The 27,329-nt window shown below is 42.3% G+C and overlaps 1 long non-coding RNA gene across 7 annotated transcripts in view; it reads right to left on the reverse strand.

The window, feature by feature from the left end:
* LOC111260600 (uncharacterized) overlaps positions 1-27,329 on the reverse strand; it is a 101,698-nt gene that overhangs the window by 53,601 nt on the left and 20,768 nt on the right. For all 7 annotated transcript variants that reach the window (XR_015311130.1, XR_002680438.2, XR_002680437.2 and 4 more), the window contains 2 exons: positions 10,097-10,270; positions 9,540-9,686 (listed from right to left, as the gene is read on the reverse strand). This is a non-coding gene — a long non-coding RNA (uncharacterized LOC111260600). The remainder of the gene's footprint in view (positions 1-9,539; positions 9,687-10,096; positions 10,271-27,329) is intronic.

The raw sequence follows: 27,329 nt of genomic DNA on the forward strand, positions 1-27,329 counted from the left end.
GGTGAATTTTTACTCTCAGTTCGTATAATTGATCTTAAAGGCTTCCATTGCTGGGTGCTCGAGGCGACGACAGTAGATCTGTAGACACTAGTGACGAGTCGACCAGATCATGCGCGACGCAATTTCGGGTCATGACTGTAGTTCCAGTATCCTTTTGAAAGGGGAGACTTTGGCGCGATTTAAGTTTTCGGCTGGGAGCTATTCGTAAGGGACCCGTATCCTAGGCATTGCGGTCGAAGCTGCTTTGAGATCGAACGGCTGCGAAGGGCAAGTGATGACGCGATTTAGTTGTTCATGCAGTTTCAGTGAACTTTTGCTGTTTGTGGGGAAGAGTAACCCCAACTACTGACACATGCCTTGCCTTCTCTTCTAAAACGCATCACCTCTCTCTTAGTTTATTTGCGGTCAGCCCCAAATCTGTGAAGGTGCCGTAATAGAGCTTGTTGCGTTTCAAACCTATTTAATCCGTATATCACTAAGTCGCCTAGGTATATATAATAGAACACTGATGAGCTGAGTTCCTAAGTTTTATCATTTGATTAGATAGGCCCTTCAGCAATCGATTCAACGGGTTACAAGGTGTCACCTTTAAAAGACTCGTCGTGGGTCATTAAACCGCCGCGACTGGGCAGTAATGAAACAACATCTTATCAAAGTATCCCTTGTCTAGTAAGTGGCGGTCGGTGGCTCATGCGAATGCTCAGATGAAGCAAACATTTCAATGGTGGCAGTACTAGTCTGGTTAGTCTTTTAGGTTAGACTATATATGTCCTATGTGTCATAGGAAGCGCTTGCTTCCTATGACACGTATGAATATTGCTTTTTTTTTCCTCCTACTTGTTTTCGTCGCCCCTGTTTCAGCAGCATTGGTGCGGGACAAGACCAGCGAAGACGAATCTGTCCAGGTAAAATATTAGTCCTATATCATATACTGTGAGCGTGTCCGTTGAAACCTTAGCCCGCACAACAGGCAAGCTGAGCACAGCGGGTTCACGTCAGAAGCGTAGATCGGCCAATGAAAAGTTAGTGCGCTTATAAAGCAGGAGGACTCCTCTAAAGGCCACGGCACCCAAGTTGGCTAGTGCAGTTCCATCTCATAATAGCTGAACTCTTCGTTTAGAATACACAGCATACAGCAGCTCACAAAAGACTATTAGGAAGTGTTGGGTGAATCGAGTGCGTTTCCAGTTATCAGACAGTTCTCAGTGATTACGCGAAACGGGTGGGTTCTGTAAATATTCACATAAGATAGACATACACCCACACACCCTTCTATTTAGTCATTCTAGGACGAGTGGGTGCGCATTCTGTAGACGCTACAGATAATTTGACGATTGATGTCACCCGTGATGACAGGCTGTTACGGGACGTGTTGTTTTTAGATCTACTTCGGGGTTGCAGCAGTAACACCAATTGCATACTTGCCAATAGGACGAATCGCAAATTCGCTGAGAACAACTACCCAAGAGGACGAGAACGCAACATGACGACGCTAACCTCTAAAAATATTGTTATTTAAATCGAGCGAACACACACGTACTCCTTAACGTTGCTTCTATTTGGAAGGGAGGAAGAACTCTAGTGAATGAGAGCTTTTCGCCTTATGTCTGTTTTGTGTTGCAGTAGTGTTTGGCGAAGACTCTGTTTTTTAAGCAATAAGATACGAAACAGTCGGTGTTGGCACGGATAAACTACTTGTTGAGACATGAATGTCAACATTCGTTTAAACTAACCTATCGATTAACGCAAAGCAAAAGATAACGGGAGCTACTAACAGACTTCAGAATGCATGGCCATAGCATGAGCCGTAGAGCCACGTTCGGCGGTAGAAGTATTGACGGCACTGAGGAAAAAGTTAGAACATGTAAGAATGCCTTCACCTCGTACAACTGAGCACCATTGAGTTGACGCTAATCACTCGTGAAGAGACACGGTGTTGTTTTTAATTTAGAAGAAAAATAGACATAAGCTGGAAAAAGCAAAAAAATGGAAGAGATTTTCCTGGTTTATATGTTTTTACATTTATATACATATAAAGCAATGTATTTTTCAAATAGTGGAACTGAATTTATTAAACGCAATTATTTTGTAATGCTACAACCCGACTAATTCAGGCCCAGAGCTCAAACAAACCAGAGCAAAAACATATTTATTATGGGGCCACTGGTCAATCACTGCTTTTTAGTCAACTACAGTTTCAGACTAAGTTCAACTTACATTTGTTTCTTAGCACCACAATGGCATTACCCAACATTGATATCCGGCTACCCAGCGACTTGCTTGTCTTGCCATACTAGCATGACTTGTATTCTCATAAGGGCAACTTTATCGGAAACGCTTTCTATTCGTTTATGTCGATCTCGTTTGCTTCCACAGTCATAGTTGAAAGGACAACATAAGGATAAATGATCTTGGAGCGGATATATTCGTTGGGTGATAGTATCAAATATATGCTGCAATTTCGGTCTACGTAACGACAGTTATCTAAGCAGCTCGAGCTCATCGCGCTACCACAGTATCTATCGCTGTTAACCGCACTCAACTGGTTCTGTCCTTACGACCTGAGCGCGGTCTTGGCCCGCAGGCTTATCGCTTGCGACTTGGTGGGCTTGCCTCTTTACCTGGGCCATAGGCACGACACGAGTAGGCTCGACAGGATCAGCAGCAACAAAAACTTTGTTTGCGGCCGTGAAAACGTTTATCTATACGCGTGCTCGCGTCTGTGGAAGTAAAAAGACACCATTATCTATTATCGATCTAATTCTCTGAGTCTGGCGAGAAGCCGCGGTGTTCCGAGGCGTGCCGCGGTACAGCCAGTAGCGTAAGGGCAGCAGGTACTTCGGAGTGAAGCGATGCCACCGCAGCAGTCGCATTGGGCGGATGCTCGCACCCCGCGATCCTGCGGTTCTTTGCTGTCGACTCATTAGGGCTTGATAACATCAGCAAGCTAGCTCTTAGTGATATTTCTGCTGTCGTTGCGAACAGTCGTTTGTCGCGCGAGAGTTCTCCTTCGATTTTCTAGCTCACTTGCGCCTAACTCCCCTTTCGATTTTGTACAATGTGTCTCTTCGCAATGCATATGCTTTTGATAAGTGCGTCGCTCCCAGATGCCCGAAGGAGAAGGGATAAATAGATAGAGACAGTAAACGGTCAAGCTCTGGACCTTCGGGTGGCAAAGCCTCCCGTTGACTAATGTGTGCCCACGTTTGTTAGTATTAGTTGTATTTGTAGCGTTCACTTGTCTGAGCCAGCGTTGCTGTCGATTATGGCAGCAAATTGTCGTTGCCGTTGATACGGCCGCTACTGCCACTTTCAGAACCGATCTCAGCAACAGCAGATTACAGGTGCCGATGTACCAATATGGTGTTGCCCTGTGTTCGGTCTGGACCACAAGCACAGTTCCGCCTAGTACTAGGCTATTCAGATACATCAGCACGAAACGTCGGCACAACAACGCTGCTTAGTGTTAGGCATATTCGACATATAGGTGATAAGTTTTCTCAGCCTGTTTGTTTTTTAGGTCTTTAAGAACCTCTTTCTCGGAATGGCCTGTATTTCTTCTTTCAGGACTCAATGGAAACTTGAAAGAGAAACAGCATTTGCAGCACTTCAGCGAGAAGCTTATTCTTTGGCCCGAGCGAGATCGAGCAATGGCAGACCAAGACTCGATACCCGCAGAAGGTCAACAGGAAGGGAAAGCGAGAGTGAAATCTAATGGATCATATGCAATACGGTACCCAAGTCCTTTCCAACAGTTTGCCATTTCCTCATCTCTAAGATCTTGTCAGTTCAAGCTTGCAACAGCATTATCATCCTAGTTCCTCTGCCGCACGTATCACTATATACGTGTTTTGTTGTCTTGTAACATACTGTTTTAATGGATCTAATGGGCAAAAAAGCAGAATTAAATCATTCTGCACACTTAGCGGTATATATCGTTCTTTTTCAGTGAAATTTTTGGCGCTAAACGATTTACAAGCAAAACTAAAGTAACTTCTGCAAATAACAAAAATTAAATCATACATCAAACTCAGGGTACCGCTAGCTTAGCGTCGACTTCAATAGCTAAACAAAATCGTAAGTCATATGCGAGACAAGAGCGTACGGGTTTCGCTCGATGCGACTAGAATCCCGTTGGTGTATGCTAGAAGCGGAAAATGTATTGTTACCATGTATCTATAATAGAGTTCCCATATAGTATAATATAGATAGTACGTACATGGTGAATGTATCATGTAGAAAACTGTTCTATATGCCGCAGGTCTAACGGGTCGCGCACCTGTGCACCAATATCCGTAAGCACTGGAGCAAAATGGCTGCGAAGAGCAGACAGTCTTCGGGAGAGCCAATATCAAGAACAACAAAGCAGGCTAAAGTGCATGGCCTGCCATCACTGTTGGTCTCTTGTTCCAGCATGTAGCTAGCTGTCTACCTATGTATCTGGTCGTCGTTCATCATTAACAGCATCGTTGTGTAGTCTGCATAGTGTCTTGCCGACAGCCGTCGTCCGCTGAAACGCCCGCGACCGAGAGTCCCTGGCCGCTTCCACCCCTACGGGTCCTAGTAGTCGCATTGTTGTCCTATAAATAAGAATCGGTGGGGGCGAAAAGAAAGCCTGTGGCTGCCGCTGCTTCTGCATTCGTCGGGGACGATGCTGCTGACAACAACGATGACGACGGCTGTCCCATCAGTGACAACAGCGAGACACTGAACGCTTCCCGTATGAGCTGGGAAGGAAGTTAAAGAGCGAACAAGCACGCGCTACTATGGAATTGGTAGCGATAGGCCATGCTGGGGTCTCTCGCGCCATGACCATTTCTCTCTTTTTGTCAAGAAACTGCGAGATCAGCAGCTCGCACTTTCGGTTGTGGCGTGAGACGCAGCCGCCGCCGTCGTTATTACCGCTGCTGTCGCCGAAGCGATCTCAGAACTCTCCCCTTATGGACCATTCGGCCGCTCAGGCTTGTGGGCACGATTGGCAGTCTCAATAGAGCTATTAGTAGATGAAGAGATGACGACTCGAATATCAATAGATCGTAAGCAACTCACTCCAGTTTACGATACCATTTAACTATATTAGTACTTTTCTAATTTATAAGTATATATATAATAAGTTAATTTAGCATTTCTTCCAGGTTTCTACAGTGGCAATACATAAGTACAGCTCATTCTATTAGAGAATATAGGTCGTACAGCGGAAAATTGAACGCTAACATTCTATGCACGTTTGATCTCACGAGTTATCATTGAGCACTTGCGATAAAAGACAAAAAATATAGCTCACAAAGCTTCTAGGACTCTACGCAAAAAACACAATAAGAGCAGCTCAAAAAAGAAATCGCTTGGCTGATTTATTAAATAATGACTTGGCTATTTGTTAGCTATCCAATCGTATATATATATATATATATATTATGTATAGGAAGAATGGGAAACACTTAAATCATACGTGGGTTATATCGATCCTTATCTATTCTCTTATATAACAACATACATCATAGATTTTATCTCTAGCTTTATGTTTATTTTATTTCGCACTTCACTCAACGGCATCTATTGAGATCAGCTCTTTTCTCGTTTAAAAAAACTGCGCCCTGACCGTTCGGCGGAAGTACTCTTCATTCCTCTCTGTGTATATACGCCTTCAACTTACGCCAGCGTAGACTTCGTTGCGGGAAATCGCACGACAATCTTTAGTGTGACACTCAGTGCTCATGCATGCTAAACGTATTTGTCGTTCGATGTCTTCTGAACACTTTCTAACCAGAATGGTTGGAAAAACTTGTTCCTTTTGAGTCTTTCGTGCTGTCTATTTCCGTCGCCGGCGATGACAGTGATGCATCTTGTCTTTTTTGTTTGTGGTAGAAATCAGGCTGAAACCAAATGGGCTCAGCTGCGATGAGCGCACCACCAGTTGACATAGTAAATCTGTCGCCCTATGTCTTCTGTTGCTGTTAATGCTTCAGCTGATTTCGTGTTCGCCACCGCCGCTGCTGTTGCTAAGACACGATCTTGGTAAAAGTCATTAAAAAAGCGTCACCATATCTTTACGACGACAATGACAGTGGTAACAGCAAGATAGAATTGACCCAAGTGATGGCAAGTCGGTGGCATGGCTGCTCTTTGCTATCGGTTTAGCTGAGATGAGCACCTCCTGATGGCAGATAATCGGGCTAGGACAATAGTAAAAATAAAAACGGCAGCTTTGACCCCTCATTCATGAGTTCGCAGTAAGATTAAGCCCAATCAAGGCAGGCATCTTGTCTACAGCAAAATCATGGTTGAGATCTGCTCGTCTTCGCTGTCCTCAGTGGAAAAATACTGTCATTGTTGGACAGATTCGACGGGCGCGAGCTGACGAGGGACCGAGTACGTTTATGTAGAGCAAAACGTACAACTAGACCCACGGGATTAATGGGATTGCCTATATGCCACTGCATTAGACCTCGTGATACCGTGCCCCTTTAAGCAAGTCATGTCCGCTGGAAATGAAACGGTTAGGATGTGTGCATATGAATATGCTAGAATGACTAGCTGTAAGACTTTAGGGCATACAGGATCTGCTAAGGACACTGTTCCGTTGACCAAGTCAGACGGACGATATGAGCGTCGCCGGGAACAGGAGGTTACGGAGCGATAGCAAGCGAAATGGGATGTTTTTCGTGTTTTACGCCCAGTACCTTATCCTTTAGGCGTAACTTCGGACGGCTGGCTGCCAGCATGAAACAAAATGCATTTACGTCCGGACTGGAATCTAGATCACCTCGTGTTCGCAGATTTAATAGACAACTACATTATCTACCGTTCTGTCACGAGAATGATTTGAGTGAAATGGCTACGAAGCAAGTCTACAATCCTTTGTCTGCTTAGCGTATTCCGCAAAATGTATATAGTGCCTGTATTAGTGTATAGGAGCAACGGCAGTCGTCCCTAAATTCTTCAAATCTGCCTTCTTGCCAGCTGAATCTTTGATTGTTGTTGCTTTCAGTTATCAGTGGACTGCCCTTTATCTCAGCTCCGTCGAGCAAGACTCTTTAGGTTACTTCACTACAATATTTCTAAGCAGGCGATCCGATCATCCTCAATGCTGTAACCTCAGACGAGTCTAATAGGTCTGACGATGATAGAGAAAAATACATACGTGTTATTGGAGATAAAATAACACTGCTGTAATAAGGTAATGCATTTAGGTGACGCAGAAAAATAAAGTGTTCGCATCTAGGTACCACTTGGTAGCACATAAGAACAACGTTTAATTCGCGAAATATACAAAAAGTCATGGCGTTTCATTAGTACGTAGCTTCGAAATAATAAATAATTTATGGCGAGTAAATTATTCCAAATTAAACGGGATCTCCTTAGAAAATCTAAGCAAAAGGGTGTTCCCTTGGTACATAGTTAAGCTTGTCACCCATCTATTAGCCATCATCATTACACCAAGCAGACCAAGTTTTGTCTATCAACTACTAATCTTTTCTACCTAAGTAAGTTAATTTAGTAGTCTAAATACATGCCGACGAGGTCAAGCCTAACAATCAAAACGGCCTTCTATTCTACATGTGTTGTTCAATGTTTTGACCGAAATCAATCAACTGGTAACTTACATAAGACTTAACGCCCGTTTTTGGATCGTCGCTAATTTTAAAACCTTCTAAATTTTCAAGTTTTTTTGGATTTTTGATCTGCCAACTTATCCAAGCCAAGTGCACTGAGTCCTTTTTGAAAGTATAGTCGTAGTTGCGGTTACTATGAAAATTTACGTAAAAATTGTTTGTGGGCGATTCTGTCCCCGAAGCAAAGTTGGGATCTACAACAAGGGGACCTACATAAAATGAAAAAGAATACAAGAAAAGATCATGCAAATATTCGTTCTTACTTAGATGCGGCTTCTAAACGATTGATGTTGATGGCGTCCCAATTTCTTTCTTAAAAAGCCTTCTTTATACTAACAAATTTAGCAAAGTTTCCAGTAGACTCTTAGGCAAACATTGAACATTTTTAAAATGCTCAATTGTAAAAGTTACTTACGCCCTCGAAACTTGCATAGTAGGCGCCAAATAGGGCTCTTAAAAACAACTGATTATTTTTGTTTTTTTGGCATGTATTTAGATACTGTTATATTTCCGGTCGACTGTAAATAATAATTAAGAGTCTTTGAAGGAAAAAGAACGCTATTTCCACATTACCTACTGGACTGGTTTCCTGAGCGGCCCAATATTTATATGAAATTTTGAATTATATGAAACATTTACCTTGGGCCAATAGGATCACCATCAGAAGATAACGCCTGACAAGATTTATACAATGACGATTTAATGATGATGCGAGCGCGGGATATACAAAGGTAATTGATACAGAGCTATGAGGCACCTAATTCGAAGATTAGGACACGACAGTGGGGTGTTTGAAGCAGAGTTATCAAACAATAAGAAAAATTTAGCGTAAACACTAGGACCATAAAGATATATAATGTAGTGGGTTCGCCTGGAACAGGGCGATAAAAGGACTGCAGCGATAAAGCTGTAATAGAACAACAAGGATAGATGTACATCACTATTGAGAGTAGTGCAATGAAATAATAAAGCAACTGGAAAAAGTTCGAATTCTAAATATAGATTCAGCTCAAGTGGGTTTCAGCCTCCGTCAGGCCAGAAAATAACAGGCTAGTGTTGAGTATTGTCTGGTACTGGGTAAACAAGTTTTAAAGCCTTGATATTCCTATCAAAAATAGGCGAACGAATCGTCGAGCGGCTTTGTGTTTTCAAATTAAATTTTTTTCATATCTGTTCGGTTCATCATACTCGACATTTTTACCAATCAATGCTTTCCTTTCTTGCATCAAGTGATTCCAATCAAAATATCGAAAATGAAACCACCATCAGCGCAGCAGAATGGCAAGCCGCTTAACAAACCAGGAACATGTACATGTCTGCGACGGAAGGAAGAATCGTAATTACAGGACGAGCGAGACGATAATTTGATATCTGTTTTTGTGAGTTAAAAAAAAAACAAACATATTTTGCGCACAATCTGCGTGTACACAGGAGTTAACGTTGAAGTTTCCTTTCTCACTTGGCATCAGTTGGATCATAACTGCTTATCTGCATTATATTTTACCCTTTGAAATCGTCTGTAGAGTCACCAAAGCGAGTAGTTCGACTGTATACTTGCGCCGTATGCTATCCATCTAAAATTGAATGAAACGCAGGCATAACGGGACTATCACCGGCGTTCACCAACTTCAAAAACCACTTGAGGCGTCAACTCTGTTTGTTAATTCCTAAGGTCAGTGGCTGTAGTCGTAGCAGTGCCGCTTGAACGTATTGTCTGTCGCCCCTTGTCGCCATTGGGGCGCTGCCGAAATCTTCTTCTAAATGTTACATTTTTCAAAAGTCTCGACGAGCAAGCTACACATCTAATGCGGGCTGGCGATTGCGCAACTTAACAGAGGCAACGAACGGCATATTGAGCCTAAACTCTTCTGTTGGTCTAGCGACTGCCAAGCGAACAGCTACTTTGTAAAGAATAGGTGATCTTACCTTCAATCCTCTTTCGCGAATAGAATTCGAGCCTGTTGTCTACTGCCGCTGTAATGAATACATTGCAGGTTCAATTGTAGGTCGGCTAACGACATCCCGTGACCATTTGTCTGAAGCTGGAAGGCCCTGGTCGATTCTCGGGGTTTCCTGCACAAGTAAGCGTATCATGGCTTGGTTAAGTCTACGGAGGCAGATAATAATTCATAGCATTCATCTGTTATGTGTACAGACACCTCCAGTGTAGTGTACGACACACACTATTTCTGCCCCATGAGAGAGGTAGTCGACCTTGTTTACTAAATAATGTGGCCTCCATCTACAAATGAGCAGTATAAATTGTTCTATATAGTCATATCACGCATTAAATTGTGCAAAGTTATGCAGCAAATCGAAAGGCTTGTGTAAGCTTTGATCAATTTTAAAGTAGGATAGCGATATTCTAACATCTGTTAAATATACTATCTTTCATGGTCTGCAAAATAAGGTCAGTGCAACAGGTGGGCACTCTAGCTGACTGCATTGTCAGGCAAGAACGTAGGACAAGCTATGTTACCTACCGGCTTGTTTAATCTGCAGAAGTAAGATATCAAAGGGACTTTAATCCAGGAAACATGGGGGCTGAAGCCACTGTTCGACCCGGTTTTCCTCGGTGATTTGAGCGTGACGATGAGGTAGTGCGTTGCCATCTAGAGCTTGCATCAGTTACAGTGGTAGAGATCGGTGAGGCGATTCTGAAATTTGAAAGGTCTGGCAGCCATCAGTTGCTTCTTTTTGGCCAATATCTATAAATGGCAAATTCCCGTGATAAGCATCAGCTTGTTCCATTACTCAATGCATGGCAAAAATGAACCTTTCACTCGTTGATAGCTACGACGCGTTTCAGATAGGGTGACGCAAATTATCTCTATAAACGTGTTTCCATCTGCTCAAGACGCGAGTCGCGATAAGCTCATCTACTTTGTTGCGGCCAATACTTTTTTGTGTATACAATTTTACAAAGCGTTTTGTTGTTGAAGAGTCCTATATAGATCCATTTTAATATAATAATTTTTTTGATAAGCTTTCGTAATAACGCCAGCTTGTAGTTTCGCCTAAAGTTCTGAAGTATCGTGGTATCCTCAATATCGCGATTTTCGAACTTATATCGAACTTTTCTTGGCTAAAGGTCTTTTTGCGCAATGTTCCCTCGAATTATCGGTAAGGTTCAAAGGTGTTCCCAACTTAGAGAAACAGAATTTGATTACTGAACGTTGATTTCAGCACTACACAATATTTCCGTGTCTAAAATAATTGTTCTGCAGTGAAACGTAATCAGCTCATAATCGCAGATATCTAATAAAATATTCAAAAAAAAAAATTCGTCTGCTGATGATGCGCAGTTATTTTAGCAGTTTAAAAAAGTAACGGAAAATTCTTTCCAAAAATATCGATGAACATTAAAAAAACTACGTGCCTTTCGATGCGAGGATCGTGATCCATATCTCCATTATGATTTTACATACACTTGGCATCGATACGCAAGTTAAAAGTAAGGTGAAGTGCAGATGTCTTGTATTTATAAACAATAACAAAAGAGAAACTAAAGAGAGCTATTACTTATTCTACTAATAAAACAACATAAGACTTACGATGTTTTGTAATTTGATGAGCCAATTTTTCATTTATTATGTCTATTGCAATAATACATGTGAAATAAAATGGTAAACGGGCATTACACACGTTACCAGACCTGTTTGATTTTCTACACATATTTCCCTCTAAAAAAACTCAGGGTGCGACAATAAAAAGCAAAAAGTAAATCTCTATTTGCTGATCTCTGAATTCACTTTCAAGTTGAAAAACATAACTTTCCCAACAGAAAACAACAAACTCATGCAAAAAGAAGAATTAACATATCTGAAGCTTTTTTTTTATCGGATTTTTTTGGTAATGTCGACAGTATCCTACGACGAAAATCTATAGTTAAATGGTCGGTCCAAGTTAGACGCCCTAGATGCATGGAATTATTTAACCTTTTTTTTTTTTTTGAAAAAATTTGTCGTTTGAATTTGTTTTTCAATATGGGACCTTTTTTAATCAATTTTTCTAGTTGTAAACAATTACCAATTGTTGAAAATAAATATGAAATAGGCTAAGACAAAAGGCAAGTATCGTGCTTTCACCTATAGATATCCTATGATTTTTCACGTTGGCTTGCTTGAAAGCCACACCTTACCTATTCGCCAATGCCGATTTACCAGATCGACTATGCGCCCATGAAATGTTTTCAAGGACTGCAGTTCTGTTCTATTTGTTTGTTGGTTTTAATGGGTGCTGCCTTCAGCCAAGAATCTAGAGAATCTCTAGATCGCAAGGCTAACCTAATTCGACCTTAAAGATGCATTGAAACGTCCGATTATTCGATGTAATACCGCCTACTAAACAGAAACAGACGGGTATTCATCTCAAAATGTGCTGCCCTTGTTTGTATCGTCGTTACGTTAAAACTGATTAGGACCGACTGAACAGCAGCCAGCAAGCTGGGACTATTAGTTTGTTCCTTCTAAGGGGACGCAGAACGTTAAGAGAAACATTCATGGCCAGCTTGTGATAAAATGGGTTTTTTTTTTTTATTACACACATTAGTGCAAGTTTTCAAACTGTTTTTGCTACCTGTCAAATTTTTCAGTTCGAACAGCTGCTCGATTATAGTTAAATCAACTTACTTAAACAACGACGAATCAGCATCTTTCTTAGTGTTTTTATGCAGGCAATAACCTATAAATATGTATACATACTAACTGCATCCAAATCATAGCTGTTATATTTCTATATATGAATCCGTCAGTACTTTGCAAATCAATCGTGCACCCTAGACAATTAAAGTGCAATGATACTACGCCTCTTATGAGCTGTTGCTCATAAGAGGCGTAGTACAAAGCTTCATGTGCAACTTGCGCATAAGTATGCCAGTACATACAATATATACGGCGAAACTGTACTTCAAACAACTCATCTGCAAAAGAACCGTCTGTTCTAGTAGCACAATGGTGTTCTCGATCTTGCTTAGTTTCCAGTCAATGGCACCGTCCTTTGCCGTAGTCATTTTTGTCGTCGCGGGCACCTTCCCTTTTTTTCGATTGAGCTATTTTCTAGGGGGACCAAGCACTGCCTCGGCTGTGCTTGGTCCCCCTAGAAGAAGGCTGCTGTCTATACAGGTGTTCCTGTACGGTTGTTGGTGTTGTTGCTGCTGGTCTGCAACCTTTCCGCGCCGAGGTTCGGTTTAGGTAGCTGGGTAGGTGGGTAAATAGATTAGTAGGTAGGCAAGCCAGCCAGCCAGCCAGCCAGCCAGTATGCAATTGGGATCCGGTATTAGCTATCAAGTATGTAACATCCGTGTTAACCGTCAGAAGATTGAATCCGTAGCTGCTGCTACCGGCCGCTGACCGTCCTTCTTATGTGTGAAGAAGGAAGACAGGAATAAAATGATGATGTCGCCGTGGCGATGACGGCCTTGCTGATGCCGATGGCGGTGGCAATAACGAATCTGCTGCTGCTGTTGACGTTGGCAATATCTTAGCCGACGATGATATCGGAACGCATCGCGCAAAGAATAGCAAGAAAGGCCACGTGCTCGGCACGTACTACCGCAAGCAGACAGAGAAGCGAAAAGACTCATAGTAAACACGACAATTGACCTTACCATTGGCGCGATGGCAGCCTTTGCCAGTATCGCCGCTGGCAGTACAGTGGCTGACAGTGTTTCGGTGGCAGCGACTGTCAGGAGAACAGTTCTCTCCGCGTACGTTGTTCATTGTTGCCAGTTGGAAAAAGGTTGTGCACGATAATTGACGGTTGACCACTAGGCTTTAGTGAAGTTGGATAAAGACGCTAGAAAACAAGTGCCCTTTAGTTTATCCTTATGCGACATAAGTTACTATCTTACTCACTATAATAAAGAAAACATACGTTCCAAAAGAAAGAGGAGACGATGCTTAAGAAACTGAATAATACGCTCTAATGTAAAGTTACGCGCAAGCTTCGTCATCGGTCAACTCAAACGATGTTATTTATGGAACAATCAAAACAGAGGACCAATCGCCAAGATAGAACGTTGTTAAATATTATCGATTCGTTGTGCTATACGATATTGGTAACTTTGATTTTATCGCGCCCCTGCTTTAGCTATCGCCGTCCTCCACCGCCGTCGCTGGCTATCCAGCGGCCGATGGGCCATAGCAGCACTGCCTCAACGCGAAGCTACCACCTGCCTTTGACAGTAAGATTTATCACGAGCGTATGACGAAAGCATAGACGCCAAGGATGCGGGTGAGAGCCGGCCCTTAGCGAATACGAATAGAAAGATCAGATGAAACAAATGACCGAACGCTAGCAGCGCCAGAGAATAGGTAAACTAAGAATGTTGTTGCCGACTCAGCGTCTCCTAGCGTTCGGATGTCCTGCTAGAGTCTGCGTACATACAGAACTGCCTAGTATTGCTGATTGCCGTTGCAGCGATGGATGTCGCAGTAGCACCAAGACGAAGAACCAGTAGCAACAAACGTAATGGCACCCTGGCTCTTGCAGCTGACGTGTCTCCAGCACTTCTGTGCGCGTAAAGCAAGGTCGATATAGACGCAGATTAATGATACTGGTGTCGCTGCAATCAGTGCTACTTATCATTCATGCGTCGTCTGACTGATCGTCCTGCTAGGACAGGCAACGCGCTAAATCTCGAACGATGTTGTTGATCTTTACGCGCGAGCTGCCCAAAGCTTCCGTGTGGGAAAAGGGGTATGTAGAAGAACAACTGCAGACGAAATCTAATATTCATGTTCTTCTAAAATGCCATTAAATAGCTCTTTGATAGCTGAAACGGCAGCGGCGTTGTGTTGCCGACTCCTCTCGCTAATGGTGATTAGCAACACACATCTATTATACCCTAAGGTGTTTGCCTGCGGCTACTAACCTTAAAGCAGGCTACAGCTTTTACGGTTGTTACCCTGCTGTCGCCGGCGCCGTATCTAGTCGACAATTCCATACAAACCAATGTTGCCAGACTACATCGACAGATCACAAAGATCAGACCGCGAACTACACACGGTGGCCATATAGCAAGTAGTAATAACGTGAATGCCATCTTTCTTCCTTTCGGCAGGGAGCAAAATGAGGATTAGGCCCGCTTACAAGCAGCGTTGTTCCTGGCGTACATGCCCTTGTCACGTTGTTGACAATCATAGTTAGCATCTTCGCTGGCATGACTCGGCGGTACTCACGCGACGACCAAGCGAGACAGAAGGAAGAACGGTCAAAGGAGACGCTAGCACCGACAACGACAGTGGCTGATTCTTTATTTATTTTAAGAGCAAATACAAAATGTAAGAAAGAATGAATTGGTAAAAAATCAACAAATAACGCGTGTGAGTGATGGATGATTCAATTCTTCAACCGTATTGACGCGAGCACATCGTTTGCCTAAGTGGAAAACGTCAGCCGAATATGGGACAGCAATAAAGGTAATACTGGGTGAGCTCCGAACGTAACTGCATAATAAGATTACTCGACAAAATGCTTGGGGTCGCTCCGTTTCTAGCAAAGCCCCCCGTACAAATCCATTGGAACACCTCGCGTTGATTTGCGCTCTTAAATTTGTCAGATAAGGGCAGTGCTTTTTCTATTTTTGGGGCGTATAAACAGTGTTCCTCGCTCTAATGCAAAATTCGGAAACACATGACTTTTATACCTAAGCGGCATTTAGCTCAAAGCCGGAAAGATTTATAAGGGGGTCAACACCGCAAAAAACTGTTAGCTAGAACTGCGTGCTCATTCCCTTCAGTCTACTGTGTTACCTTACGACCATGCGTCGTGACACCGTTGCTGAACTTCGAAGTTTGTTACCCTGATTCGAACCTGTACGACGATGGCCGCCTGAATCGCCTGTCTGTGTACACAGACCAAACGTACGTGAACAAACGATTAACTTTCACAAAGGAGTTGTAGTCGAAGTCACTCTTTACCGCCGCTTTGCTCAAGCAGGGAAGCGGACAAAAAGCGAATCTAGAAATGACGACCATGTATGTGTTCAGGCCGCCTTTGATGGCGACGGCTAAGTGTCTCATTAGGTCAATATTCACAAGCCTTTGTAGAAGAATAACGTACTTGTTATTTAATCTATGACAAAGTTATGTGAGTTGTAACAAGGTGTTGTGTAATACACAGGCCAAAAGCTTTACAAGGTTAGCATTATTAGTCATATTTCATGTATATTTCTTTACTTTAATATAGGCATAGGTGGCCATGTCTAGGCTAACTTGATGGACCTACGACTAACGAATTTAACTCACTTCAGGTCGTAAAAAACGTTCGTAAGCTTTACAAAGGGAAAGGCTCCTGTTTAGGAAGTGAACGCGGCATTCTTATAGTTCTCTACATAAAGGGGGATCACTTGGGCACTAACTAAGAACAGCCTTTGCTGGATGACGTACGCGATATCTGAATGTACTGCCTGAGATCTGCCTCCCTTCAATTGGCCGAATTTTTTTTTCTCGTCGTTCCATTGGACGGTAACGTTCCGGATGATTATGTTCTCGTCTTTGTGTTGTGGTAGCATTGCTGTCTGGCTTGTTTACTGTTATACATATATATGTTGATCGTGATTCCAGTTCAGTGACCCCTTAAAATCTTGTTCAGCTCTACCTTTTCTCGGTGTTTTTTTGTTGTCGTTCATAGGACCTAACTCCTTTTCTGAACGCAAGAATGGCCGTACACCGGAAGCGCCCTGAACAATGCCTAAGGATGATGCGTTCCATAGTTCGAGTGGTAGGGAAGTTCCGTTGTCTACTCGTTTAACAGAAACAATTCCAGAGCATTAACCGTTTGTGTTTCGTTGAGGACTCACTTACTGGCAACATCAAATACTAGCTTAGTCCTATTGTTTTGCTAATTAGATGTGACACGATACATGAGACGTGTAACTTTTGGACGAGATGTTTAAATCTTCAAGCAATGAAAATTTCGACGATATCAGATTTATTCGGTGACCGCCAGTAGCCAACTCGTTATAAGGTGGACCAGGTTTTTCTTTTCTCTCAAAACAGAAAGTGAGTTCCCTTTCTTTCGATGACACGCCTCAAGTTCCCACTTAATTGGAAACAGTTGTAATCTGCTATTTGAATTGTGAAGAAAGTGAACTGTACTTGAGGCGCACGTCGACTCTCCTAAGCAGCGGTGCGAAACTACTTTGTTGTTAACTTATTTTAGCTTAATCTAAACAAATTTTATGAAATACAACAGACTCATCAAGGTTTTATCGGTTGGAACCACAAAGAGTATTATGGGTCGTTTCCACACGCTATCTCGCAGCGGCAGCTTCAAATTGCTGGCAACAGCCATGGCAAGACAAGCACGTTCAAACCGGCAACAACTACAATGCCAAACAGATAAGGTGTCAAAAACATGACAGATCATGTCGCCCCCCACTCAAATGCTCTCCTTCTCTGGAACAATACACCACTAAAAACAATAGAACCCGCATCAAACAACGATGTATCTGAAAGCTAAGGCGTCATGTGGCACCTTGACCGTAGCCAAATTAGTTAACGCAGTGAGGAGACGAGGGAAGTCATGCCAGGAAACCCATGATAGAGCTAGTAGCGCGCGCAGAAAAATATCGCCTTTGCCACCTGAGCAAGTGAATTTAAGCAGCTTCTAAAAATACGTAAGATAACCTCCGCTTCTGGACGAGTCCTAAACAACCCCGAAGCTCTATACCCTACTTTATATATATATATATATTATACGTATAAAGTGGGCGAGTGATCTGAATAAAATTTAATATAATGTACATAAAGTTAATGATAATAATAATGATAACTGCCATGAGTCAGTTAGAACTAAATGGTTGGGTATGGAGCAAACGTAGGTTTACTTCGAAGAATGTAGCCTTAGGATTGGAAAAAGCCAGTTTGGCGGGGAAAGAAGGCTAGCTTACAGCGGGCGCAGCAATGGCCAATAAATAGATTAAGAGATCTCCATATGCAAACGGCATAGGAAAATAGCTTGTAGTAAGATGTGATTATCATTCTGCAGTGATGACACCACAATACAGACGTAAAATGTTCGCTTGACAACATGTCTGCCACATATAGCGCTCTTGAATGTTGACGCTGAACGTTTCTGACGAAAACAACTATCTTTAAATAAAGCTGACACTTTCTGTTTAAAGGAAGAGAGCGGATCTTCACGATTCTCTGTTCGTTGTTTCTCGCCCACGTACACATTAATCGTTTGCCCACACTAGGGAATCCACTAAAATCGATCCCAAGAATGGCTGGTCTAATGGCCATGCAGGCGTAATATTTTCATACGTACATTTTAATTACCTGTATCTATAGTGAATCATATTGATCCGAACGATGTTTTGTCAATTTTCGCGTTTCATCCAATCATAATCAGTCCAGGTTGTTCCGAGAACCTCTTCATGTCTGCTCTTCACTACAACTCGGCATCTTCGTGTATTCCGAAGAAGAACTCATGCATACTAGTAGTAATAGACCAGCTGCTCTGTATTAAAGCTGAACTAGCTAACTATATGCGCTCTTATATATTATCGATAGAATGAATAGGTATCGAGTCACCTAGTTAAATATAAATTGCCTTTAATAGAAGTCAAGTTTGCATAGATCTAATTCACCAAAGGATTGGTATTCACGAAGACCCCTGAATCGATCCGGACTATTTATCGTCATTTGTCTAAATAGACAGTACTAACCCCATTATGTAGAACCCATCACTATATAATAATGATCTATTCTAATAATGATCTAATTACATACATTATACGACAAAAACGAAGCAAAAAATCTTTACCTGTAAAAACTTTTAAACGAGGGTAGCTGTACACCTTAAGCTCGGCCCCTCGCCCTTCTCTAATCAATCAATCAGACTGCCAATTACCTCCCATAGAAGCACCTGCCTTCAAAGGACAGCGCGGCCGCTACGTTGTTTTATTTTTACCCGCGTACTCAATACCACCTAGCACACTTTAGTGCGTTTATCAGTCACTCTATATTTAGATAAAATGCGAAGAATTTGATAGGATTAGTCATAGCTGAACGGAAAACAGATCATTTACTTGAGTGTCTGTGTGTATGTGTGCAATATCTGTAGGCTAAGTGCCGTCTACCATCGCGCCTTTTCGCAACCAGATGTCCTGCAAAAGAAATGTTATATAGATATGACATTTGCCCAACTCAGAGGGAAGAAGTACATGCCATTATCTATGAGGCGGCGGTGTAGTACACACAAGCGTACCGCATACACGGGAACATTATTTTTTCGGTTTTTTTCTATAATTTTCTTATTATTTTTTTTTCAACAGTACACTACTCATTTTTTCGTACATAACATCGCACGTACCAGTCGCATTGGACCGCATAGACACCAATTCGTAGCCTACATTTCAAAGAAAACATGCGATTACTGCATATTTGCGTTTTCATTGATGTCAGTTAGCAGGTGTGTACCTTTAGCTCTTAAGCTCTGTTGTTTTTGGCCCTCTCGCAAACCATCTGGTCAGCCTATTTTTAGCTTTACACAACAGGACGAAGCTAAGCGTCCAGAAGGCGAATGTAGGTTAGAGGTAAAGAAAATTTTATTAACGAACCCCAGCCTGATTTAGCTATAATTCGACCTTTCCCTATTTGAAAACCTACTGTTTTTCCTCACTGTAGGTTTAGGTTTCCTCCAGCGTGTCACCCCACCGTTATTCCATCTTATGTGACATATATAGTCAATAAGTAAGTAATTAGTAAGTATAGACAAGCGTTTCCCGTTACCATCCTCCTCCTCCTTCTCCTTATCCTTCATCTGCTTTCAAGTTGTCGTTCGTTTTCTCGTTCCGCGAACATTAAAAGCTCGGTATAACGATTCACTACTACTAGACGATATTGTGGTCCACTGGGTCCGCACTGGGCAGCAACAACAATAGTTGCGGCTGCCAGGGAAACGACACTCAGTTTTATTGTTCTCAATTAAAATTGTACTTCATCGTGGCTTCGTTTTTTCTACTGATTTCAAGAGTGAGATGAACAGTGATAACCAGGCGACTATGTAACGAGATGGCTCTACCTTCTGCTACTCGTATATCAATCACTCCTACAGGCTGACCAAGCAGACCCGATGGCACTTCCTTAGCACCCCCATATTGCTCTCGTCCTTTGCTTTTCTTGCCTTATCCTCGTTACTACACACTCTGCCCACCTACGCAAGGCTGTGCAATGAGAAGTAATGGCCAGTAGAGCAGGTTATTGTCATCGTCAGTCGTTAGTAGGTCAACTATGAGTCGGCAAACACTGCTGCTACTTCTGTTTTGCGAGAGCGTCGGCTACAAATGAATGCATTGTAACTGTGTCAAACTACTTCGTCACTCGTGGCCGCCTTACCAATGACGACTATGACCACGGCTACTCTGACAATCGCAGAGGTCCTCTGTCTGTCAGGACAATATTATTATGCAACGAGCGCTCCCTTCTGTTCAGGTACTATTGCGTAGTCCCGACGCCAACGCCGATAAGTTAGTAAAAAATGGCTGCCGCTCTAACGTACTAGACGGCTTGGACACTTGCTTTTCATTGGCGTGTAATAACTTTCTAGATTTTCCGAGCAATACTGGCGTATAATCAATGTTGGCGCAATTGTACGCTGTTTAGTACGCTTTCGCGATTATGTCGCCCAGTAGGCCAACATAATTGAGCATATAGTTCGGTGGCCATTAATCTGGACACGGTACGCTGACACGGCAATAGGAAACATTAGTAGCGACATGCTGCTTGGTCGGTGGCCACTGGGCGTCAATGAGCGTGTTCCAAAGGGTCGCGCTTCTATAGACCACACTTGGCGTCGCGCTTGGTTAAGCGGACCAGGCTAGGTTAGCTGCGCTTCTCAACGAACCGTTCTCGACCCTTCACGTCAGGTTCTTCAGTTCTGTCCGTCGATGCGTTCGTTCTATTGTAGGCCATAGACACGCCCACACATACGCACAATTGCAAACACAGACGTACACCAGGATATAAGCATTTTTATTTGTCTGTCTTTCTTTCTTCTTCGTTTCTGCAGCTGTTATTTATTAGAGTTCCAGCGAGATATATGTGCAAGGCATAGACCACCTGCTGTTACTGCTAGAAATAGATGCTACCGTTATTGCGCCGCATTTTAATGTACGATATAGGTAGATAGAAGTAGTCGCTCAACCTTCAAATAGTTACCTTATTCTGACGGTGCGACCAGCGTACGAAAACAGTCCTTTGTCTCTCGTCGGTTCTTTTGTTTGTTTGATCGTTCCTGCTGTTATATAGAATTGTGCGCCAACGTATACAATTTTCTACGCACTCACCTTTATCTTGTTCGAACGTTTGCACCTATTATGTGTCATTCTACCATTGTTTCTACATTTGTCGTCAATAACACGATACCACAAGCCACAATCTCGCTGCCGCCCGTCATACATATTAACCTTATTATAAGGCATACCGCATGAAAAGTGGCAATAACACAGACCCTTGATTTCGGATAAAAATCAACTTTTTAATCTTTCTTAGGCTTCGGAACGATCGGATAATTTTTGTTTACGTCTCGAAAACGCGTGTCGAGTCTGTTGTTTTGTTCTAGAAAAAACTGGCTTTTTTTGATAGCAGGGGTAATGATAGCAGCGTCACCCCACATAATATGACGTATGTAAGTTAAGATACATGCAATTTCGAGCGTGACATGATCAGAAACTGTTACTTTGTCGTCTTATGAAGACGGTACTGCACAGTGCTTTGTTTGAATAGAGGCCCGTCCTTTCGGAAGTAGCAGTGTTTTGGTCTCGCCTGATCTAATTAGCAAATATCATAGCTTGGAAATGTGTTTCCACGTTTTTTTTTTTCTAGAAGTATGCGAATTCAATACGACAACCTGAAATCTTTTACTGTTATACGGGAGATGTAACGAGATGAAACATTCAGATTTCCGCAAAAAGCCGTATTTTAATTTAAAAATTTTCCTCATTTTAGGCTAGACAGTTTATATGAATCCTTACTGGCATCTTTAATGTTATTGTCCACAATAGCAGCACATATATAAGGTTGTTTAGCATAAATGTAGCGTTTACTTTTCATAATTCATATTGGAAGCTTAGTTTGTCCCACTTTTAGGCGTTTTTACCCAGTGGAACGTATTGACGAAGTCGTTTGGGGCAAAACTATAAAATAAATCTATAATGATTTTTCTATTTCTTTAAATGGCTGAAATATTCTTTACTGCTGAATGCGTTTTTCCAATAACTCTGTTTAGAATAGGAAATACACTTTTACCAACAAATCGAAATATTTATGGCCGACCTCAGTGGTTACCTTGAAAGGTCGTCATTTACATTGAAAGTCGGGATAATTTAAAAAAATCAATTAAATCTTCAATTGATAACTTTATTAGCTATACCGTACAAAATGATACTGGAACGACCTGAGTAGAAGTGTTTTTCTTTTTTGTAAAAACGCTGCCAAAGGCCACAATATAGCGAATACTATATGTAATATATTGCGGCAGCGCTGAGGAATTAGATGAAGAATAAATGCGGAAACATCGTCCTCGTAGTCAAGCAGAAATTAAAGTGGCCAATACATCCAGAAGTAACAAAAACAGATTTCTGAAAAAAAAAAAAAAAAAGCAGAATATTTACGTACTATAAAGGGATAGGCAGTGATAACGAGGGCATCCGCCAACGGTTAATTTTGTTGGAAAACTCGTTTAGATATGTTGCTCAAATATAGGGAAATAAGTTTAGAACTAGATTGGGAAGACGACGACGACGATATTACGACGTCATCGTCTATACAATAGCTCATCAGTAAGGAACAGAGAAATTGTACGAAACAGTTGAGTAGCATGGATACCTCATAGCGTATCCGCCATACTGGCAGTACATAGTCGAAAGTTGAATCTAGAGTAACTTTATGACGCGACTACGGTTTAAAGCAGTCTGACGAAGTACTGCGCCATGTTCTGTTTTTTTCAAACAAGAACTTAAACCAGCAATTGCAGCCTACTATTTCGTACTTGTTCGAGACTGCGGGGCAGCGTTATCTCCAAATTTGTTTATCTTCTAAAGACTACCAAATCATTTTCTAAGCTTTTGCGTGTCTGGCTAACATAAACCGTCCTTCAGCGACACTGACCAGAAAAAAAGGCTAGCTTCGCGCAGGGAAGCTGTGCCGTCTATTTAGCTGTTCTGAGTTTTGCCACACATCGGCTAAGAAAAAGTTGTTTGTTTACACGGCCGATTTGTTCACTGCCTCAATGGTAACACAACATATTTCACCACTGATTTATACACGGGCCAGTGGCGGGTCTGAGTACTCGACACTTGTGACAATCGCCATACGGGCTGTTTCATAATTTTATACAGTATAGTTTTTGGGACGGGAAGCGTTCTCAGGTACGGATCCGCTATAGAGGGTAAACGGTCAAATAAGTTTTATAAATTTTTCGTGATATTCATGTACCTTGTGACTTACGCCCTCCACGACATCCCATCCCTTAGGTCGTTGTCTTTCGTCTAGTCATTGTGTGACGGGTCTATAATAGATGATACGTTTCATATGGGACTAGGGTTTATATGGTCAGCTCCTAGAATGCCAGGTGAGGCTGGCTTATTTTTTCGAACCTAATTGATTATTTAAGCTCATAAGGGGAAGTTAGTTACGTTTAAGGAGTATGAATACACAGCTCAACATGTGGTCCTATCGAACTATTAGCCTAGACCTTTAATTTCAAGATTATAGGCGAGAGGCTCTAGATCTGGTCAGAAAATTAAAAGCGAACAGGTGTTATAGGATTTGCCCCTCGTGTTACTTAAAATAAAAAAACACGTGGAAATCAAGCGGTTCCTGTAGTTCCGTTAAAAACAAGGAAAATTTGCAATACAAAGTCTTATGATTCAAAAGTTGAGCAGAGACGAACCCCAAAAGAATCTAAAAGTGTCGTCTGTTCAAAATGAATAAAACAGAACGAATCATTCTCTGTCTTGCTATGTATCAAACATCTAACTTTTCCGTATTACACTCTTAAAGCGTGCCCCCTGAGCCGATCTGTTTCTTTACGCACCGTACATAAGTATATGACTGCGTGACAATTCGTTAATTTTTCACAAAATTATCGAAATGCGACCATTTACGGTTTGTATTAGTTACGTACGTTTGTTAGGCATCACGCGAATAAACAATGTTTGTTCTAACAATATTCAAGAAAACAAACGGCGAACGAGTGTTCCTGTCTTTTCAACTTTGAACACAGCATTACTTACCTATATGCCTGAGAGGAGGACATGCCGCCAAAGTTGCTTATAGCTGCAGACCGAATCGCAAGGGACCTTTTGAGGATACAAGGTAATTTTATGAATAGGGAAGTCATGAACATTGTCTATTCTACATAGGTGCTTTTCGGAAAAGGCTTTCATTGTCCTCAGCGTTTTTCCCGCATACATGCTCTCGTTTTATATGTACTCAAGGCAGGGACTTCAGCAAAGCTTTTAGCAATGGTTCTCTCGTACATTAGTAACCACTGTCACTTTCGATTAGTGAGACAATCTGATCGTTAGCTGTCACGAACAAATTGTGCCTGATCTCGCGTTTGTTGCCAACTCTGTTATTATTGTCCTGCAGCCGACGCTAGCGGTACACATTGGAGTTTGGCCATTGAACAATAAACCACTGCCAAATCTGCTTGGTCGTCCAGGGTAGGCTGCTATGGCCGACCGCCACCGTCGTCGTCGTCGACACCGTCGCCGTCGCCTATGGGATCGGCAGTTACGGTCCGTCCGCGCATCATTGACCTAGCAGCTTTGTCGTATACGAGTCTATATACACGAGTGGACGAACGACAGGGCGGTGCGTTGGGCCAGGTAAATAAGCTGTGCCGACTCTGTCTCGAGAATCATGAGATAAATGTATGCTAACAGTTGATCTCTTTGGCTCTCGATAGATGCAGTTCCCGCTGTTGCTCTTTGCGAAGACGTTACAGCGTTTTGTTGTATGTTGCCAACACGCAACAGCCAACGGTGGTCAGTAGTTAGGTCGTGGCTCACTGCACTGAACATTGAACAGCGGCTAATGTTGCTGCCGCCACCGCTGCCGCCACGTGGGCTCGATTGTTGCCTTTTCCACGCGCCCGCCACCCCAGCAGGCCGCATTCTCAGGTCGCAAGCGGCCAGCTGCGTATGTGCGCGCTCCGCTAGCCAGGTAAAGCTAAGAGTTTTGGTAGTCAAGACGACAGCGGATGTTTTCAGAAGCGATAGACGCTCATGACACCTGGCTGTGCTACACTTGTCGGCCTACATTGTGGAGATAAATCGATGGGTATTATTTGCCGCAATTTATGGCGGACGGCTAGAAGAACAGTTCAACAACAGACAGCAAACAAAGAGAAAGAAAAGTATAAAAAAACAATATCGAATACCTTTCTTATCATCTGTACTCAGTTGGTTGATTGTCACGGAGTGATACCAAACTATGTTGGAGATCCTTACTTGAATACTTTTAATAATTCAGTTTTAAATTGAATTGCTTCAAAATGTTCCATCACGACTGAAAGCTTAGAAGTACCTATGAAAATATAGTGCTCTTCACGTCGGCATACAGATGCAGAAGGCCCAAGCGGATGGTATCCGCTGTCATTTACATATTGGTCCTATCGTGTTTACCAACAGCGTGCCACAGACTTTGCCTAAGGTGCAGGGTGACCCTATGAATGATCTCGGTTCGATACCCCCTCATTAAACCCTGTGAGCCATCTCAACCGCAAGATACACTAGATAGCCCTATGCACACACGCGAAACACCCAACAGGGATATGTCTCGCACCTCATATTCGTAAAATCGTGTCTCGCTTGATCAGCTATTTAGAGGCTTTACGATCAATAAAACAAGCGAAGAACTATAGGCGTTCTTATGTGTATTAAATACAGTGATCTGATGTCCAAAAGGTTTAGAGACGACAAACGAGACTTTGTAGTTGACAAGTACTTAGACAATAGTCGTTCTCGTTGCGAACAGGCAAAAGTTCATTCTTTAAACATTCTAACATAAATCCAGTAGAAATTTGTGTAGACAATCTCGATTTTAGAAAAGCTTTTGTCGCACGTTCAGCCATGAAACGATCCGAGCCGGATGAATGAGCCTAAAGCGCTTGCTATCATCATTTTGCGGACCCGGGTTATTCAGCTCCTTACTGACTAGTTGTTGATTTCACACCAATATAACTCTACATCTCAGGGTGATGTTTTTCTGCCATTCGACATGCTCGCTTGTCAACCGATGAATGGTAATTAATGATGATAGGAGGCGCGGAAGATGAGCTCACATTTTGTGGGTACCACAGCATAAATTTAAACCCAGCATATACTACCTACTGAATTAAATTAAGCCCACCGAAGCCGGTCCTAAAGGCATATTCCATGGTTCAACTAGGCAGAGGGCCTTCGACGCGTCCGATTTAGTTCGATATAGCTATTGAATCAGGCCGTATTGATTGGTCGAAGCATCTGTCATTCGTCGAACGTTTGCGTCACCCACTCTACAGAGCCCAGGTTGCAGTGCAGAGTGCGAAAGGTATAGACGAAATAGACACAGGACGGCAAAAACAAACCATATTCTATCAAAATCCATATCGAACGCGTTGTCTGCCAGGTCCGAGTGACTATGACCACAAATCGACTTTAGTATTTCCATAGTCTTAGCCCGAAGGAGCGCATATGGACGCTTGCACTATATACTGACAAGGAAAGAGGGGAAGAAACTTTCTGGTAGAAGATGAGATGATCGAACTAGCAGTTATTAGCTCTAAGTGGGTTCGCACATTCGGTTGACCAGGTCAAGTCCGAAGCTCTTTCAGAAATTCATTGCGTGAGGAATGTAGCACAAACATAAATGTGGACCATTTTATGTATTATTATACAGCCATTTTACCTTTCACTCTATGCGACATGCTCGATATGGACCTTCTGTTTATTATGTCCGCTTTCGCGATGGGTATTCTGATAATTACCCAGCTCCTGAAATGACGGCTTCAGGTGGCAAGATAGTTTTTTAAAGCGTGGAAAGGCATAGTCACTATGTTTTATATTTCTAGTATTAAAAAGATCACAGATCCTTATAGGTTGAAAAGTATGTGGTCCTTTTGAAGAAATAGCCAATCGTTGCGTTTCAAACTGAAGATGCAGAGCTAACTATATGCGCTACATTTGGGGGGTAAATCCGGGTCTGTGTTTCTGGCACGTCTACATCGAGATTCCTAATTAAGCTGACCGTTGGTAGAATGCATCTATCTATGTGATACCGAAGTTGTTTATACTTCGTAGACTTCTCAGTGCACATCTTGTTGCTTGTCTTAGTCTGTTACTTTTATTCATCTCTATCTAATTATCTCGAATTAGCGGCTCCAGGCCTTTCGAGGTCCAGGTCGTTTGCGCAAGCTGTGTACAGAATACTTGTTGCGATGATTTGCTTTTAGTTGAATACAAAGTTTACGCGGCAAACCGAACGACCAGCATCCAGTAACCCTATTTACTCTAACTTCGAAGTCTTCGTGTGCAAAATGGGTGCTCGTTCACGCTAAAATTTCAGCAGCTCACAACTTTCGCCGGCACGGTCTCATGGTAAGTTCGATCTTAAGCATTTGATTAATCAAAACAGATATCTAAATAGCGGTCAATAATGAGCCGCACGACCATCCCCTTTGTAAGAGCATGTTAATACGAATCGATATCATTCACGTGAA

This window comes from Varroa jacobsoni, unplaced genomic scaffold (assembly GCF_002532875.2).
Source record: "Varroa jacobsoni isolate VJ856 unplaced genomic scaffold, vjacob_1.0 scaffold_458, whole genome shotgun sequence".
Taxonomy (NCBI): Eukaryota; Metazoa; Arthropoda; class Arachnida; order Mesostigmata; family Varroidae; genus Varroa; species Varroa jacobsoni.